The sequence below is a fragment of the Passer domesticus genome, chromosome Z, assembly GCF_036417665.1.
Source record: "Passer domesticus isolate bPasDom1 chromosome Z, bPasDom1.hap1, whole genome shotgun sequence".
Classification (NCBI taxonomy): domain Eukaryota; kingdom Metazoa; phylum Chordata; class Aves; order Passeriformes; family Passeridae; genus Passer; species Passer domesticus.
The window spans coordinates 72,620,041-72,636,909 of record NC_087512.1 but is presented as its reverse complement, the minus strand read 5'-3'; the positions used below and the strand labels follow the sequence as shown (position 1 = coordinate 72,636,909).

General features: G+C 36.1%; 1 protein-coding gene across 6 annotated transcripts in view; it reads left to right on the top strand.

The window, feature by feature from the left end:
- LINGO2 (leucine rich repeat and Ig domain containing 2) overlaps nucleotides 1-16,869 on the top strand; it is a 478,753-nt gene that overhangs the window by 296,975 nt on the left and 164,909 nt on the right. For all 6 annotated transcript variants that reach the window (XR_010354120.1, XM_064405415.1, XM_064405413.1 and 3 more), the window contains one exon: nucleotides 12,253-12,295. The gene's annotated coding sequence lies outside the window, so the exon portion shown is untranslated. The remainder of the gene's footprint in view (nucleotides 1-12,252; nucleotides 12,296-16,869) is intronic.

The window sequence follows — 16,869 nt, the reverse complement described above, 5'->3', positions numbered from 1 at the left end:
TCATCAGAATTAGTGTCCTTGAGATATTCCAGTGTACAAAAATAATTTTAGGATACATTATCACCTTGAATTCTTTTAATGTGCCATGTAGATTATTACTAAAATAAATAGTAGTGATCTGTAAAGTTCTCTCACTACAGCATTTGTGTTGAACATTTGAAGCAAATACATAATAAACATCATCCCTTTATAAACAGCATAAACAACATCCCTTTATTATGATTTTTTTATTATGATGATTTTTTTCCTTAAATAGGAATTAAATTCTACAACCTTTATTTCATTTTCTTCAGCATGATCCATGATGACAAATAAACCAAATATCATTTGAAATATGATCACTCCATTTGCTTCCTGTATAAGAAATAGTGCTTTCAGAGCTCTTGGAGTGTACTTCAGTCTAGTTAAGCCCTGAGCCACCTAGTGTAGACTCATTTGGTTGTCTAATGTGGACTTATTTACTAGTCTACACTAGTACTTATGCTGCTGTAGTTTATATGAGCTAATTATAGTAAAATAAACTAATTCATAATCAGATAAGCCTTCTATACCACACGTGGCACTGATTTAAGTGTTCTTGATTTTTAATATAATATATCTGTGTTGAGAAATCCTATGTAATCACAATACATTACAAATTATAAGTGGCTTTTCAAGGTATCTAACAAAGGAGATAGACTATATGTTTGTAAATTTCAGATACATCCTTGCATTTTCGTTTAAAATAAAATCTAACAATATTAGTTAAGAAGTTAAATAATTGAATGTCATTTACCCATTTATCAAACAGCATTCTGTAAGCTTTCTTTTGGTTTTAAGAGAGAAGTTCAATTTTCAATAAGAGCAGACATTTGGCTAAAAAACTGTGAGAGTATCTCCAATATAAATCAAAGGATTTTTGTATTTTAAAACATCAAAGCGTGGTTCATTTGCTCTATTAAACATTGTCAACTTCTTTTGTAACATATGAGGAATGGAAATTGACATATTGTGCACTTCTATTTTCTTTCTTATGTTCATCTCTATTATTTCTACAGCATTACTCTGCTTAGCATTATTCTCCAACATATCTTCTACTTTTCTATTTTCCACTTAAATGAGTTTCTAAAATCCACTTGCCTTCATCCATTTTCCAGAGAACTGCATTCTGCTCTGTGTGTGATATAAAGCCTCTTCCTGCTTCCTTCAAAAGACTGATTTGTAACTGTCTTGCTGCTTGTTTTGCTGATGCCACCTTATTGTTAAGGTCTTTTCTCATAAACAGGGCTCCCAAATAATTTTCTTTCCACTTCCTTTTTTCATCCTGGTTATCAGATCGTATTGATTCCTCATTTCTAGTTTAGTGCTTCTCATTAATTAGTAATACCATAGGCAAATGGTAGCCACTATCAATCCACTAAAAAGAATAGTAAACACAGTATAAAATAACTCCTAAGGTTTGTTTTTGGTTTTTTTTTTTTTCTTGATATGCAGAACTTCTGGATTGGCTTTAAATATATGCCATATACCATTAAAAATGACAATACAAAAGAAATAAAACTCTATCTGTAACTCCACAGAATATTTTATTTGAAGCCATTAAAGAAATTAATTTTCTATTAGTAATTTTAATTATGTATCTACAGGCTTGCTTCATTTTAGGTATTATTATGAGAATGTCAAATTTTAGTGATTATGTATATTGACACCACCTATAAATGTACACAGGATCTAAACAGAATGACAAAAATCTTATTTAGCTGTATTATTCTTTTAAAGGCTTTTATCAATGTAACAGCTGCACACCATTCAGTTGCTGATGGAATATATATATGATCTTTGGTCGTGAAACATTACCATTACACTTGGTTTCCAAAGGACAAGGTGTCTGTCTCTGAAATCACATAGCAGTTGTGTCTGGTTGGGGGAAAAACTATATTTTCACTTGTTGTTTTGAAGGTGTTATGTTAAGACAATGTGTATATTCATAGTGTGGGCTTTTTGTTTCAAATTAACTCATTCTAATAAAAGAAATACATTATAGCACAATATATAAAAAATTGTTCTGCTAAAGTGGTTTAAATCAGTATCAAAATTGTTTGTGTTAAAAGCACAGAATTAAATTGAAGTCAGTGAATTATATATTTGGTACCAAGAGCAACAAAAAAAAACATATAACCCACAATACCAAACACTTACTTAAAAGCTTAGTAAACACCTGCAAATTTCCAGGCAGCCTTCTGTAGCAAATCCTAAGACAATACAATTGCCCTCTACACGCACACTCACATGGAAGACTCTGCAGTTGCATGCCCACATAGTTGCACACACAGCGCCTCACCTTACAGGCCCTGAGCATCGCAAACCTCCTCCCTGGCAGCTGGGGCCGTGCCCACACGCAGTCCTCCACCCTCCTGCTGCACAACAGGGACTGCAGCCCCACCCTGCAGCCCACTGACCCATGCACCACCTGGGAGCAGGGTCCCTCCTCTGTGCCCTTGGCTGGAATGGCCCACAGTGGGGGGCCACAGTGCTCCTTACAGCAAGACTGTCCTGCTCAGGTTTATTCTTCTTACACAGCCTTACACACTGGCTGTATTGGAACAGCCATGTGTTCTGGAATATGAGGGACAAATAGAGAGTTAGAAACTTTTTTTTGGCTTTATAGATTTGGAGGGTTTCCTTATGCAAGATGGAAGAATGTAGTGTGTGTGTATACATATATATCTATGTATATATATATTTATATATGTATATATATATATTCTCCCCTATGAAGGTAACGGACTTAATTGCACTTGTATACTTCTGATCTATGTCTCCTGAAAAACATATATATACCGTCTTTTGAAATCATGCTACATTCAGTTACTCATTCAGTTACTTTTTAAATTAATATTTATACAGGAATGTCAGCCTTACAAAGGGAAATGAGCATTCCAAGGAAGACAATGCTCAATAATGGCAATTACAATCTTGTTCACCAGTTTTAATTAGGAGGCTGTCTTTAAATTAGTTATTACTGTTTTCTAATAATGTCAGTTGAAACTCTCATTCACTGATATGGTTTTTTTCAATTCCTTTTGTGAATGCTTCGAAGTTATTTACAATAGCTCTTCAGGTGCAGGTAGCAATGGACTTTGATTACAGAATCACAGAATCACAGAATGACTAGGTTGGAAGAGACCTTCAAGATCATCGAGTCCAACATATGCCCTAACACATCTAAACCATGGCATCGAGTGCCACATCCAATCTCCCTTTAAACACATCCAGGGATGGTGACTCCACCACCTCCCTGGACAGACAATTCCAGTACTTTGTCACTTTCCAACAATTACCTTTAGCACATTACCATTCCCATTCTTCTCTGAGAGCTCATTAGTTTAAAATTCAAATCTTGGGTTGTTTACAATACGGTTGTTTCACTTTTAAGACGATTTTCTTTTATTCACCATTATTGCTTGTCGCCCTTCTTCATGTTCTTGGGCTTTTGTCCATTATTTGCCCTCTTCATTCCAGGGAAAGATACTTTGCTGGGTTGCTTCCAGCTGTAGCTGTAGTTTTGATGCCAATTGCAGTCAATCTCACCCTTGTGTTGATTTGTTGAGGATTCATTTTTTTATAAAAAACAGTTAATTTTACAAGTCCAAATAAAAGTGCATTCAGGAGGATTGCGTGTTTTCACATGTTCAGCTAATAATTTCAAATATTATAAAGTCAGTGTGTATCCGTGTGGGTAAATTTTAATGTGATACTCTGTGTTTTTAAGTTGTCCTGGTTTATTTTCAAGTCTTTCTTCTCAAACTCCATGCTGTCAGAAGCCAGACAACTTAAGTTTGATTCATTAAGCTTTTTCTAGTAATACAAGGGTTGTTAAGTACTGTAAGGTAGTCTGAAAATAGGGACAGTTTATTATTCAAAATGGTCATATTGCTTTCAAATAGCACTTTTGGATAATATCATATGAATTTGAAGCATTATAATTCTCATTCTGAGATATGCATGTATTTTACTTCATTTAGAGTTGAGTAATGATGGTGCACATATCTAGATTAAAATTGCTCTAGACTCAAATTAATAGCATGGCTGCACCTTAGGAGAATCTCCTCTAAAAACCAATGAGTTAGAGGATTATCTGACATGGCCCTTTTTTATAAATGAACAATGTCTATTTACAGCAACATCTTCTCTGCCTACTTCATTCATTTTTAAATGCCTCTTCCCCAAGTCACCCTCAAGAGAAGAACATCTGGGAATCAAGCGGGGTTACCTCTCTCCATGGGCACTAGCACCTAATGCTCTATCATGGACGAGGATCTCAGGGCTTAGTAAGGCAACTTCTGCTATTAGTATGATGATGGAGGAGGAAAAAAAATATTTTAGTCAAAATTATGTGAGAAGAAACAGAGCAAAGATTAATATGTAGCAATTCTCTGTTCTTCATTCTGTGCTCTATAAAACACCTTGGGTATAAAATAGCTTGTTTCCTGAAAGGATACTGTAACAGTAGGCATGAAATAAGGACAGTGAGTAAAAATAAACTATTTCTTAATTTGGTGCCTGATTTCAGCTGTTTGCCTGCTGCAGCCGTTTCAACCGTCATAATTTCATATTGTCTTTCTCCTCCCAGGAAAAAATTCTTACATGTTCTTTGAACATTGTCTGCAGCTTTGGTCCCTGTAATATAAAAAGATATGAAGTCAGTACACAGTGTCCAAAGAAGGGCGACGAAGATGCTGCAGGGCCTTGAGGGGAAGTCATATGAGGAGTGGCTGAGGTCACTTGGTCTGTTCAGCCTGTTGGAGACTGAGGGCAGATGTAACTGTAGTTACAATCTCCTTGTAAGGGGAAAAGGAGGGGCAAGCACTGATGTCTTCTCAGTGGTGACAGTGACAGGACCAATAGGAATGGCCTGAAGTTGTGTCAGGGCAGGTTTATGTTGGATATCAGGGAAAGGTTCTTCACACAGAGGCTGGCTGGGCACTGGAACAGATCCCCAGGGAAATGGTCATTACACCAAGCTTGTCAGGGCTCAGGAAGTGTTTAGACAATGTTCTTAAGCACATGGTGTGACTCCTGGGGATGTCATGTGCTGGACCAGGAGCTGGACTTGATTCTTGTGGGTCCTTTCCCACTTGATATATTTGAAATATTTTTAGAAAAGGAAATAGGTATTCATTTATAATTGTGTATGAAATTGAAAATATGTCAGGACAGGAAATATTTATTTTTCTTTGGCACTCTTAGGCACTCTAGGGTAGTCCACACTGGCTGCATTTTCAGCTAATCTGAACTGCCTGAAGTAGAGGTATTCTTATTTCTATCTTCTGAAGCAAAATGCTATTCGGACTGTTATTCATGTTCTTTCAGCAGCTATATTTGGTTGAATCCAACTGTACTAAGTTGGTCAGAAAAGGAACAAAATTTAAATTTCTGAGGTGTGAGTAACCCATATTCATATTCCTCTTATGTTGATTTGGAGAGATAAGAGGTGGAGAGTGATCTGAATCAGCAAAACTATTTATAATCAGACTGCTTTAGACTACTTATATTGAGGCTGTTGGCCAGCCATCAGTCTGTTGATTGTCACACATAAGCAGTTACAGCTAAGCAAAATTTCAGCTTGCACTTAATACAGACCTCAGCTCTGAGGTCTGTATTAAAAAAGAAAGAACTTTTATACAGCTTCAGTTTTTGTTCTAAATTAGAAACTTTGGAACCTCAGAAACTACTGTTGAATGCCATCATTATTCCCTGTTAGTCCTTGCTAATGGCATTCCTAATAATATCTGCTTAAAACCAGTCTAAAGGAATACACAGGTAGGATGTTAACAATCCTTTTAACCAGCAGCTGAACCCTTTGCTGTGAAAATAATTTGAAGCATAGCTCTTTCTAAACTGTCTTTAGAGACTAAGGTTACCAGAAAACCTCTGAGTGACAGAATTATTGTTAGTATAATTGTTGTATGTGTACTTTGGGAGGGACAATTGAAATATTAGCCCTACTGATACACTGCTGAAACAGTTGTTCCCATATCTGGCTGCTGGAGGGCATTTTCTTTAACCTGCTTTACTCTCAAGTCAGGTGCACCTTAATTCATCAATTTACTTATGGTTTTTAACATAGTATGAGAAGATTCATACTGACAACAAAGTGTTTAGTTGTTCTAAATTTTGGTAGTTCTTACAGTCTCAAAGTATGTGTTGGTGCACGTCAAGCTCTGGTTCAACTGAGCAGGATGTATTTCTGACAGCACTTCTAGAGTCAGAATCACAAGATATCCTAGAAACAGCTACTCTTCAAGGCTTTACTGATCTCTTAAATTATATAAATTGGCAAGTAACAGGAATATCTCCATTTGAGAGTATTACTATTGCTATGGCAGTGTTTTAGTTTGCAACATAAATAGCAGATTTTACTTCCCATCACAGTGGCCAGCATGTAATCTAAATAGATTACTTGAATTCTGGAATGATGTTAAAGGCAAGAAAGATAGAGTGGATTCCTTTTGAATAGCTTAAACTGGCCTAGTATGAAGTGTTAGCAGAATGTGTAAATTAAAGGTCAGTAAGGAATTGTAATCACTTGCCACTTCAAAACCCTTTTTTTTTAAATTGCATTTTTGACACACTTATTTTCTAGTTTCTTATTTTCACTTGTTCCATTTTAGGATGTGCAGGATACTACAGTTTATGGAAGTTTATTTGTTGCTCTCCCCCAAATTCCTCATTCAATTATGTATTTTCAATTACAGTTAAATTATTGTGGTAAAAGCATTCTCAAAAACAGGTTATCTGAAGAGCATTATGAAAAACTTTTATAGTGGATGCCATTTATTATGGCCTTGTGTTGTCCACAATACCTCATGAAGAAAAGGTTTTAGAAATTGCTTTGGATTTTATTTTATTTAAAAGAGAAAATATAAGAAAAGAACAGATGCCATAAGAAACAGTTTCCACTAGAGAGCATTGTGCAAGCCTGACTGTAGCAATGTGATCTTGGCTGTGGCACTGTCTTTTACCTAGTGCAGCTCCTTCATACAATCACAGCCCTTACCTCTCACACTTTGCTGCAAGATCCTGGTGCCTTTCCATGAAGAGCTAAAGCTTATAGTCTGTAAGGGACACCTGCATGCACAAAAGGCTTTTATCCTTTCTGAATGTATTGCTGTCTAGTTGCTGAAATGCACTGCTATGCCTGCACTGGTGGGCAGGGGAGGTAGCTGATTTTATTAAAGTCATAATAACCCTATGCAGAATATAGACAGCACAAGAGAAATTGGTCTGCTCCTCCTTTGGTCCTCAGGTATTGTTTTGTGGCTATGACCCAGACAAAATTTAGAAGATATTAAACAAAATTTCAGTCATAGTCCTCCCAAAATATTTCCGTAGAATGAAATTGTGCAGTGGCATACCATGCTCTGATAAAGCCATGAATTTCAAAAGTTCTACTGTTGCTTTCATGAAATTGACTTCTCTTCATTTTCTGCTACTATTTTGGATAATTTTTCAGTTCCATGAGATTCATTACTTTATTTTCCATAACCTTGATTTAAATAAAAAATTGCCAGCATTAAGGTAAGTCTTAGCTTTTAAGTATTAATGCTATTATTAACTCAGCAGAAATCCATCTGTAGCACATCAAAGATTACGCAGACTCAATTTTCTTGGTGAAAGATGGAATTTTTTAGTTGTAGAAGAGGTAGAAGAACATAGCAATTTTTTATTCCATTTAGTAGCAACATGTTAGTTACATTGTTCTCAACCTCATGTCAGGAAATGTACGTGTTCGTATGACAATCAGATTGTCACTTGCAAGGTCTTTTAAAATATGAGAAGCAGCTGCCAGTGAAGAATGTGACTATGCCACTAAGAATGAAGAAATGATGGAGGCTTTTGTATGGGTAAAGAACATTGAGAAGCTAATGCTATATAAGGCAGGACAGAATAAAAAGGGATGTGATGTGACCAGCATAGGAATCTGCTGGTTATGTACCTTCCTAAAGCACATTCTGCCATCAGTGGATTCCTTCTGTGGTTGTGATGTTAATTCCTGTCAGAGGGTCCTGGTGATGCATGCTTAGCTTTGTCAGAAATTTTCTTGTGGATGTAGATGATTTCATTGGGGCTGGATATTTTCATCTTCCTGTAGCTACAAGACTGTACCAGTCTTTGTGTGATCAAAATGAATATCCACTGTTATTCCTTGAAATAAACACACAAGTTTCTGATTTTCCTTGCTTTTGCAATGTGCATGCTAGACATGATTTTAGGTATAAAATGAGGATAAAAATTCATTCATCAGTAATTATATTATCTCATTTGGCATCTAACTCTAGGACAATAAATCAGTGATTTAATTTCCTTTCAAAGTCTTTGTCTATCAGAACCAGAACAAGCTTAGTAATTACCTCTTAGTTATTGTGAGAACTGTGGCTTCAGTATTACATTCCTAATTATTTTTAGATAAGGAAATTTATTTTTATAGCTCACTCAGCTGACTATTGCAGGCTGGGTGATTCTCCATTGTTTTCAGTGTAGATAGCAAGATCTGTAGATTATATTAAGAGAAATTAATATTGTCCTTCTGGTACATACAATATGATGCATAAAAAGTATTTACATGAGTACACAATATATTTTCATTTTATATGAGAAAATTTAATCTAAAATAAACATCTGATAAATATTCACAGAACACCCCAGCAGAGATCTGTAGTGTGCCTGAAACTTCCAAGAATTTCATCAGCAAATTAAAATTAGTTTTATATTATAATTGTGGGTGAGATAAACCCATTCTTTGTGTGGAAATATCATGTTTGTGCTCCAGTCAATTTTGCAGGCAGAATTTGTGTGTTTTCAACCACTAATTCACAAGTTTTTGGTTGGGAAAATTTTATTGCATGCCTTGATCTGAGTTAAACACAGACTTGTGAATAATTACAGAAGATTTAATGTACAGTGCACTGGACAGTATTATTACCATAAGCTGTTCTATCCAGTGCATGCAGAGGTGGAGCAGGAGTTGGGTACCAATCCCAAAAACATCAACCCAATATTGGATCCATTCTCTATTCCAGTTCTGCTGCCCAAAAGTAGCCTCTGGCCTATGAGCACTTAGGTCCCTGAGTGATGGGATTGTTGCAAGACAACTCTGCAATGTGCCTCATTCCCAAGGGAAGGTTCACTCCCTTATAGAGAGTCCTTTTGTCCTGTCATTCCTATTCTGTCCAACCAGTTCAACCTCTTCTGCAGTTGGACCTTCTTGTCCTCCATGACACGTCATTTTTTGTCACAAATTATTAATTTTTAGCAGCTACAGTTCCAGTTTTTCCTTCGCTCTACTGTGTATGCACACAACCCCCCTAACTTGAACATTTCTGCCGGATTTTAGGAGGATCAGCAAAATGGCAACTGTGGCAAAAGGCTGCTCTTTCAGCAGAGAATGAGGGCTTCTTTGAAATGTGAGGACACTAGAACTATAACGTGACAACCCTTGACAAAAATTTCTACCTGACACTATAGGCTGTAAATCCTTCTCCAACCGAACCATCATGCTTGGGATTCATCACAGTGCATCTTGTTCTGCAATTGATACAAAGCTCAATGTCTCAGCTTGCTCACTGGCATAATTTTGTTTCTAAGATGTATTCAGTCATAACTAGCAGACAAAAGAAAATCCAGTCCACAGCCCAGTGCTCCTTGGAGTAAACTAATCCCACCCCCTGATGGGTTGATATATGTATCTGTCTTTTTGTTTTACAAATCAGGATTTCTATTTTTACATTTGAACAAACTGTGCCAGAAAGTGAATTAATTAGTTCTTGAAATGAAATAAATTGACTAGGTACATGAAGTATGTTGGTCTCTTGTGAGATTGTTCTAAGCACATAAAAATTGTGGGGGTTTTTTAATCACTGTTTCAGAATATATGTATATTTCAACAAGTACTGTTCCTAAGTGAAATGTAATGTAGTCATCACTGAAGGATGTCATCTACTTTCTCATCAGTGATTAATGGCTGATAGCCTTGGCTTCAAAGTCATTGTGTCAACAATCCAAGAAATATATAGACAAAAATACAGTAATTGGAGGATCAGGACCTGTGAGGTCACTGGTAATCTTTTTCTCTATTGAATTTGGCTAAGTACAAACCAAATTGAAGATTTTTTTAACATTAGCTGTTACATCAGCTGAAGTCTAAACCACCATTTCAATCTGAATGATTGAAGAGCATTTTGTAGATAGTATAATGAAATAAGAGTTGTGGTATTTTTGAAAAAAAAGGTTAGCAAAAGATCTGTTTGGAAATACTCACTTAAAATCAGAAGACTGACATATGTACAGCAGAAAGAAAGAGAAAGAAAGCTTTGCAAGAATAAATTTAATAATACTTATGTTTATGAGATTATAGGGGCATGTATTCTATTAAGTATGAATTACAGCTAAAAAATTATATTCTTCAAATGCTTTTTTTCATAGCCAGAGAGAATTTTTTCATCTTGTTGCAAAAACTGTCAGTGTGTTTATCTGAGTCATTCCAGTTAGAAGGAAGTTCTGCTTCCTGGAATATCATGCATTTGTTTCTGGTTCATTTTCAAGACAATTGATTCAAATAAGCAAATTTTAACTTTGGGTGGTTGTTGTTTCATTTTTCTTTTTTTTTTTTTTAATTTTATTTTTCTGCAACAATACTTATCTAAATTTACTTTTTTGTATGCAAGTTATTGCAATTGAAAGTGTTTGTCAGAAGTTTTAGTATCTTTAAAATTAAATAAGTTGCTGGCATGTTTATCTGTACACACAAATATATAATTAATGAGAAAACTATAATTTTAGCACATCAAAAAATCAGAACTTATCCCTAGTAAGACACAAGACAAATTGTCAAAGGTATATATACAAGGAAATATACTTTTCCTTGTGCTAGCCAATAAAACAACTGTTGTAGAGACAAGGTAACTCTGATTGTTACACCACTGGGATGGCTTTTACAGAGACCATTTAATGACATGAACATAAAGGAAATGTCTAGGATTATCCCCTTATAACTGTGTATTTTGCTATAAAACATATAAACCTGTGAAATTAGGGTGAACAGGGTGTTTCTACAATCCATATCAGAATAAGGCAAGTTCTGTAATAGAGTAACAGTAGAGTACTTGGACTATAACTTTATCATGTTTCAAGGGTGGCAGGTAAATTCACACTTGCAGAAAATTAGATGTGACAAGTCTGATTTTTTTTTTTATTTAAGACATTTTCAAAGGGATGAGGAATAAACAAATATTTTCAGGCAGTATTGAAATATATATATACCAATGCTATATACATACATATACAAGTCTGTGTAGATTTAGTAGTAGTAAAAGTAGTAAAAGTAGTAAAAGTATACATTTATAAATATATATTTAAGGTAGAACAAGGGATGGCAAGGACACACTACCAGAGGAGTATTCTTTTCTGAGAAAAAAAATATGCTGGCATTGTCTGCTTGCCAATGGGGATTTGATGTCTTGAACTCCAATGGTAAGATTCTTAAATAAAATATTTTTTATTACTTTTCTGAAATCACTGCACAAATAGATAAGCAAAAGTTATGTCCCAATGATTATGCCGCAAAGAGTAAGAGAGTGTGTGATGACATTCACCTAACATGTGCAAAACAAAAGTTAGGATAGGAAAAGGCTTATCAAGGTGCTCCTTGGCAAAATAAACTGTTCCCAGTGCTCTGCCTGTAATGCTTTGTCCAATGTGCTGACACTGGTAAACCAAAAGTCCAGTCATTGCATTCTCCTTCACTCCAAAATAGCTGAGTGAGAAGTTGGTACTAGGTATTTTCTTTCTGTCATCTGTGAGATTAGTATTTATTCTCGAACAGTTTGTTGATTAACTGCTGCTGCAGTAAACAGTGCTGCAGAGGGACTACAAAATATTGTTGATAAAATAGTTGCTTTAGAAAATAGTTGCTTTAGAAAAGTTTCTTGCTAGGCTTCATAATACAAAATTAATGGAAATCCAGGAAGGGAGGCTGTGCTGAGGAAGACTGAATAGTACAATAAACCTTCTTGGGAAGCTCAAAAAATGAACTGAGGGACTGAACAAATTTCACTCATCTCTTGAAGGTAGCTGGAAATCAGACAGGAGCATGCTGCTAGGTACTAAGGGAGCTTGAAAACTCTGCTTAATAAAAGCTTTCAGAGGACAGGGATTTTTATCCTAAACTAAATTAGTTGCCATAGTTTTAACAGATTCATTTTATTTTCAAAGGTGCTGTGATTGTCTCCAGGACTTGAACTCTCTAAGACTTAAGGTATGTTATTTGTGATTTCTGTAGTAAAACAACTCTATTTGAATATGCCTTCTATTGCTGATTGTGTATATGTTGTTGCAAGACAGTTAAAAATGAAATTGTTTTTGGCCTTATGTTTGCAAATGTTAAGAATATTTTTTCCTCTGTATCAAAAAAAGTGGGATGTATATGTACTGTGTTATTTTACCTGACAAGTGGTTCACAGGTCATATATGTCATCATTCTTAAATGGATGAAATGGCTTTAAAAATTTATGGATTGGAAAGTTTTGTTCTGTTTTGTGGTTTACATTTGTAAATAATGAAATCTGGAAAAGAAAAAAAAATGGAATCTCTGCATGATTATGTTAAACTTTTCTTTACTGAGCCTTTATTTTGATCCATTGTATATCAAAGGTCATGTTCCTGTAACTCATTATTTGAGAACCTCATATTTTCATTTTTTTATAAAGTAAGGTGCTAGATACATCATTGTGGATAGGAAAATAAAAAATAAAATAAATAAATAAATAAATAAAAAATAAAAAAGGAAGTTCAAGGATGAGATATTCCAGGAAGGGAAGAAGAATAACACTAGTCATCAGAATTTATATTATATTGTATCCATGTTCTTCTCTTGGCCAGCTCTTTTTCTCCCCTCTTTGCCTGCACTCTTGATTTAAACGTTACACCCTTGGGTCAGTTAAAGATCCATACCATTTATATTGTAAGATGCAGCATGAAACTCCTGTTATCGTGCCCTCTTTTTCCATTAGCACTATTAAAAAATTATGATAAAAAAATAGAGTGAGAGATTAATATCTCCCTGGAGTTTATACAGAGCAAGCCAAAGAGCAGTTATCCATGTCTCCCATTTCTTTCTTCTTCGAGACCTAGGCATAGTCATGAAATTGATAAGCAAGTCTAGCAAAATGCTAATACTGCATTTAGCAGTGTAATGCTCAAACCTGAGTGGAATTTCAGGCCATCACAGAGTCTAAGCTCCCAAGGTGTAAAGAAATAGCAGAGTGCTGTCACCAGTAATATCATGAAGTTTCTCATATACGGAAATTGGATTATGCTTCAATAAAACATCCCTGAACAAAGAAAATGCAAAATGTAGCCATTTATTTTGTTTCCACAATGGTGAAAGTGCAACAGAATGTATAGGCTTATTTTGCATGCCTTGCTTGTTTGATTTTGCTAGCCCCTACTAAGTAGTACACTATTAGGTTTTTGTTCTGTGGGAATATGCTTTTTAAAGTATTCTCCAGACTTTACCCTTACAGTCTCTCCAGTATTACCTCAGTTCACTTTCAATAATTGGAATGCAGTTATGGCAAAAATTAACATGGAGAGGATGAAATTAATGTTAATATTAATCCTGTCTATTTAAATAGGGTTCTGGGGGGTTAGATATAGTGGCATATCCTTCTTGCCCAGATTCTTTATTTAAATTCCAGTTTTGTTGAATACCCATGACTTCAAAAGTCACAGCTAATATTCTTGCATGAAACCCACTGTCTTAGCAAAGACAAAACAAACTTTCTCTTTTTTTGCTGTTGTAAAAGAATATGTTATTATAACAGACTTTACACTGATGCATCTCAAAGTACTGTGAAGTAAACAGAAGCTGTTGATTTTTTTCATTCTTTCAAGCATTTTATAGGACTTCATGGAGTCACAGAATGGGTGAGAGTGGTAGGCATCTCTGGAGATAGCCTAGTTCAGAGCCCTTGCTCAAAGCAGAATCATCTAGAGTAGATAACTTTGGACAATGTACAGTCAGATTTGGAGTATCTCCAAGGATGACCACCTCACAATCTCCTGGGGAACCTACTCCAGTGTTCAAACAACATCACAGCCAAAATTCTTTTCTTAATATTTAGATAGAATTTAATTTCAGTTTGCGGTTGTCTCTTGTCTTGCTACTTGGCATTAGTGCAAAGAGTTTAACTTCATCTTCTTCAGTTGCTCCAGATATGTATTTATACACATTGATAAGATTCCCCCAAGCCCTTTCTCTACATAATGGAGAGTCCCAGCCACTGTCAGCCACTACTCATGTAAGACAAGCTTCCGTCCACTATCTTTATGGCCCTGTGCTAAAGTTGCTCTAGTGTGTTCATGTCATTTGTTTTGGAGAGGGCAGAGCTGTGCACAGTCCCCTCAGCCTGTTTCACCAGGTGTAAGCAGAGGGGAAGGACCAGATGCCTCAATCTGCAAGCAACAGACCCTCTAATGCAGACCCTCTTTGCTGCAAGGGTAACATGCTGCAATATGGTCAGCTTGTCTCCCAGGAACTCCAGGTTCCTCTCTGCAGATCTGGTTTCCAGCCAGTCAACCCCCACCATGCATTTATCCTTCTTCCCCAGATACACGGGTTTGCATTTCCCTTTACTGAACTTCATGAAGTTCCTGTTCACGCATTACTCCAACCTCTAAATGCCCTCTAAAAGACAGCAATGCCCTGTTGTCTTTTAGATACATCAACCACTCCTTCCTGGTGTATCATCAAATTATTAAAGATGAACTCTTCTTAACTTCTTTATGTGGTAGTGGAACACCCCTGAGCCTTGCAGAGGTGATCCTTGAAAGTCAATCACCTTTTCACCAAAAAAGTAAGAAAAAAATGTGACAGTAAACACAAGTAGGTCTGCTGAAAGAACTCTTCAGAAGATGACAAGAAAAGTAATTCCTAAATAATAATTTATTTTCTTTTGCTGTTCACAGTGGTCTAAATGTCATTTATGAGCTCTCCTGATCTAAATCTTTGCCATGGATTCTGAGAGAAAAATTCCTGGCAAGCAGGGAATGTTATTAGAGTTCACACTTTCCTTTTCTGAAAAATTAAAACTTATTGAATAGTCAAGGTAGAAATTATTTTCAGCACCTGGGATATGAACACAAAATTTGAGCCCTATGCTAGGTGAGTTGTTTTTTCTAGAAATATCAGACACTATACACACAGGTGCAGTCACAGATAGTTTGCTCTTTTGTTTCCCTGCTTCCCCACTTTGTGTTGATTCTTAATTAATTAATATAAATCCTCCTAAATCCTGATGACATTACTTCTCTTTATTGCTCAATATTTCTTCCTCAGTATTTCTCTACAGACCTCAGCTCCTCACTTATTTATGTTGGTATCTTCTTGCTCTGTTGATTTTTATGGTGGATCTGACCTATGAAACATAACTGTCAGGTGTCATAGTTTAACCCTGGGTGACAACTAAGCCCCACATAGCCACTCCTCCACTCCTTCCTGAAGGTTAAAAGTGAGTACACTTTTGTGGATTAAGATAAAGACAGTTCAATAGGTAAAGCAAAGAAAAACAAGGAAATCACTCACTACTTCCCATCCACAGGCAGCTGTTCAGCCATCTTCACAAAAGCAGGGCTCCACTATGCCTAATGTAGAATTGGGCACACAAATGCCATTTCTCCAAATCTCCCCTCCCTTTCCTCTTTTCCGTCCAACTTTATATGCTGAGCCTGATGCCATGTGGTATGGGATATCCCTTGGGTCATTTGGGATCAGCTGTCTGAGCTGTGTCATCTGCCAACTTTCTGTGCACCCCTCAACCTCCTCACTGGTGGCATATGTGAGGAGCACATATGTGTCCATCACAGCATTGCCCAGCAGTAGCAAAAATATGCCTTTGTTATCTATACTGTTTCCAGAACAAATGCAAACAAAATCCCATACTACTTAACTAGGGAGGAAACTAGCCCCATCCTAGCCAAAACCAGAAAAACAGGGGATCAAACACACCTTTTCCTTCACTTTTTTTTTTCCCCATTCTGTCTTCAGAGCTTAATTATTTATACAAGATCTTGCAAAGCCATCTGTGGCCACATATTTGACTTTTTATCCTTGAAATTTCTTGATACCTTTCAGCCAATGCTTGTCTTGCACACAGTCTATATTATTTGTCTATCTCTCCCTTGTTTCACCTTCCAATCCAGTGAAGGATGTCTTTGGAGCTTTCTGAAGAAGGAATTTTCCTTTGTGTTGTCCTGAGCTAACAGGTGATATCCATTTGTTAGCACAAGTGTGTGGGTTTGGGTTAGCATACTAGTGGGAATTTTGCCTGCTACTTCATCTATTGGTATTTAGAGACCCTACCCTCACTGAGATAACCACCATTCCTATATACTTTTTGTACTCTAGATTGTTCTAATTTTAAGCAGTTTTTTTTTTCTTCTGCCACCAAAATTGGCTGGAGAATAGAATTTCTAATACAATTTGAGGTATTAAAAAGCAGGTGTTCTTTATTACAATGCTGGACGCATTTGGAGGATTCCCTCTACTCAAATGTGTGTCATGAAACTTTACAAGAGGGTATTTGTTCCATCAGGATCATACACATTCATTGCAACATATGTCCTAGCTAATAGATAAACATCACTTTTCCTAGCACTAAGTTATATGCCTCATCCCATTCACTGGAACTCCTTTTGTGCTCTTAGAGGGTTATGTGAAGGAGTTTCTGGTGGTTGTATTCACTGAGAGCCCTCAAAATTTAAGTGGCACTGCCTTAAACTTTTCTTAGGTCATTCACTGTTCTTTCTTGTTACAGAAGTTTACCACAAAAA